Raw genomic sequence first — 4,104 nt, 5'->3', positions numbered from 1 at the left:
AGGCTATCCATGTTCTAGGGGTAGAGGTGTGGGCTGGACCAAACTGTAGAGGTCTGAGGGGTCCATGTTCTGGGGGGGAGGTGTGGGCTGGACCAAACTGTAGAGGTCTGAGGGGTCCTCCTGCAGCTTAGGCCTGAACTGGACATCACTGTAGACCACCAACTCTGGCATCTCATCATACTCATGAACAGCATCCTCTCCTGCCTGACAGGAGAGAGAGAGAGGAATATGAATAGTGAAAATAGTTTGAAAATTCGCAAATAAATTTCACGCAATGCACAAATAAATTTCACGAATGTATACTGTGCATCACGTGTGTTTTGTGGTGTGTGTATAGAGTGTATTATGTATGTGTCTATTGTATATAATGTTAGTGTGTGTGTGTGTGTGGTGTGTGTATACCTGAGGTGGTGCATCTGAGTCTCTGTTTTCTGGTACTGATGATGATCTCAGACCTAAAAGACACCATTGACTAGTCAGTTCCAGCACCAGTGCCACTCTGTCTACACGGCTCCAGCTCCATGCATTAAAACACAGGACAGTATGATCACATGACACAACCCTATAGAGATGTCTCTGATCACATGACACACCCCTATAGAGATGTCTCTGATCACATGACACAACCCTCTAGAGATGTCTCTGATCACATGACACAACCCTATAGAGATGTCTCTGATCATCACATGACACAACCCTCTAGAGATGTCTCTGATCATCACATGACACAACCCTATAGAGATACCTCTGATCATCACATGACACAACCCTCTAGAGATGTCTCTGATCATCACATGACACAACCCTATAGAGATACCTCTGATCATCACATGACACAACCCTATAGAGATGTCTCTGATCACATGACACAACCCTATAGAGATGCCTCTGATCATCACATGACACAACCCTATAGAGATGTCTCTGATCACATGACACAACCCTATAGAGATGCCTCTGATCATCACATGACACAACCCTATAGAGATGCCTCTGATCACATGACACAACCCTCTAGAGATGTCTCTGATCACATGACACAACCCTATAGAGATGCCTCTGATCACATGACACAACCCTATAGAGATGCCTCTACACCCTCTGACAGAGGCCTTGACTAACCAGGATCTAAACATGTCACATCTGTCAATAACATAATCATCATTGTCAATAACAACATTACCATAATCATCGGTATCAGTCAGTAACTTATGACAGCTGTCTTTACATCTATTTGAATGACTGTTCATTAAAAGTAGTATAGTTATAATAATAATGAAATCAAATAAAAATACAGATATAAGGAAAAGAAAACTATTTTAAACAATATGTTGGAAATCATTAAAATTCAGAAAAAACAAATACAGATTCATTAATAAAGATATGGAAAAAAAACGATTATAAAAATGTGTTTTATGAGGGATTTGATAGAGAAGTGAAAAGAAATATTGTATTTGTAAAAAAAAAATTAAAGGGGACATATGAAGAGAGAATAGAACTGGACCTAAAATAGAGCCTTGAGGAACTCCACAATGGAGGATCATATGACACAGGCGGTTATGATATGTGATCTGACATGAATTATGGTTGTCATAGCAACTATTATAAACATCAATGTGGCAGTACTCTGTGTGGGTATAAACTGTCATGGAGACTAATGACATGTCCTGGCATCTTCCCTGACAAGACAGACTAATAACAGTATGTGTCTTACCCTGTACTGGTTAACTCTATTAGTGTCTCACCCTGTACTGGTTAACTCTATTAGTGTCTCACCCTCTACTGGTTAACTCTATTTGTATAGGTGTCTCACCCTGTACTGGTGCATCAACACTTCTCTTCCTGTAGAGAATCACCAGAAACAGCAGCACACAGCAAACCAGCACAGCTAGAGACACTCCACACACCATGGGGACAATAACACCTACAGACATGAAGACAAAACATTATCAACATCTACAGACATATCAACACAAACAACAGCACCTTCTACAGCAGGGGTCTCAAACACAAATGACCATTGGACCACGTTGGGTCAGGTGGTCTTCTTGAAAAGGGGTTAGTGCAATATGGGATGAAGAAAACATGGCATAATCACCTTCGAGTAGTTCATACTCATCTGCATTTTAAATTTAAGTCTTTAAGGACGGAAATGTTCTCCTTGCAAATCAGACAGGTTACCTTTGAAAGAGACATGTTTGCAGTTATGTGATCGCTAACAAGCTAAATGTGTTTCCAAGGTCTATAGGTAGTTCTACTGGTTGCTTGGCAAGGGGTAGCTCTTGATTATTGTGGCTGGCTGACCGAGAGCAGCGTTCGTCCGTCAGTGATGCAGTCTACGCACCTCTCTTCCCAAAGCTGAAATTAGTTTGAGGAAACTAATTAAATGCAAAACTGATATGGGGCCTAATCTCATTACAAGTCTAAACCAATCAAGGGGCTTCACAAAACTGTCTTCTAGGCAGGTATTTGAGACCCCTGCTGTAAAGACACAAAGCATTTCAGTCTTCTCAGTGTGTCTACAGCAAAGAACAAGACTGTGACTACTACTTATTATATACTATATTATCATTAGTATTATCATTATCATTATTATTGTTTTGGTCTAACCTGAGCCCAGTGATTGAGAGCTGGGTGATGATGAGTGAGGCATGGAGGAAGGTGACTGGTAGCGTGTGTGTGTGTGTGTGTGTGTGTGTGTGTGTGTGTGTGTGTGTGTGTGTGTGTCTAACCTGAGTCCAGTGTGTGAGAGCTGGGTGATGATGATGAGTGAGGCGTGGAGGAAGGTGACTGGTAGCGTGTGTGTGTGTGTGTGTGTGTGTGTGTGTGTGTGTGTGTGTGTGTGTGTGTGTGTGTGTGTGTGTGTGTGTGTGTGTGTGAGAGTGAGGCGTGGAGGAAGGTGACTGGTAGCTCCGCATTTCTGGTCGTTAAAACAGGAAATTTAAAAACACACACACACACAGAGCTTTCAGACATTTCACCCTCCCTGTATTAGTGGCAATGCAAGGAAGAATCATTCCCGACTCCTAGATTAACTGCATAGTTCTGTCATCCAAGAGGAGGGATGAGTAGAGAAGAAGAGACTGGAGGTGGGTTGTGTGTGTGTGTGTGTGTGTGTGTGTGTGTGTGTGTGTGTGTGTGTGTGTGTGTGTGTGTGTGTGTGTGTACCTGTAGAGGGTTGAGTTGGAGTGCTGCTGGTTGTGTAGTCCTGTAGATGGGTGGGGGGGTTAGAGGTGGATGGAGGAGGCCCTGGTGGTGGAGCTGAGACACAGACAACAGAAATAAACAAAGAATAAACAAAATCACAGAAAACCATGATTAAAAACACACACAATGAACTCTATTGTGGCAAGGGACCCCAGAAGAACGGAGGTGTGTGTGTGTGTGTGTGTGTGTGTGTGTGTGTGTGTGTGTGTGTGTGTGTGTGTGTGGACACAAAGATCTCTGGTTAAACGTCAGGGTTCCATATCCCATTCACTGCACCACCCCTGGAATGACCTTTATTGGCCACTGAACAGACACAGAATGCAGTGAACCACAAGGGAGGTCTCACACACACACACACACACACACACACACACACACACACACACACACTCACACACACACATGAACACACACACACACACACACACACACACACACTCACACACACACACACACACACACAGACACACACACACACACACACACACACACACACACACACACACACACACACACTCACACACACACACACACACAGACACACACACACACACACACACTATGATGGACACAGAGACACACACACACACTATGATGGACACAGAGACACACACACACACACTATGATGGACACAGAGACACACACACACACACTATGATGGACACAGAGACACACACACACACTATGATGGACACAGAGACACACACACACACTATGATGGACACAGAGACACACACACACACACACACTATGATGGACACAGAGACACACACACACACACTATGATGGACACAGAGACACACACACACACACTATGATAGACACAGAGACACACACACACACACTATGATGGACACAGAGAGACACACACACACTATGATAGACACAGAAGACAC

This window comes from Sprattus sprattus, assembly GCF_963457725.1.
Source record: "Sprattus sprattus genome assembly, chromosome: 20".
NCBI classification, from domain to species: domain Eukaryota; kingdom Metazoa; phylum Chordata; class Actinopteri; order Clupeiformes; family Clupeidae; genus Sprattus; species Sprattus sprattus.
The sequence above is the reverse complement of the archived record's forward strand: the minus strand, read 5'-3'. Positions refer to the sequence as shown.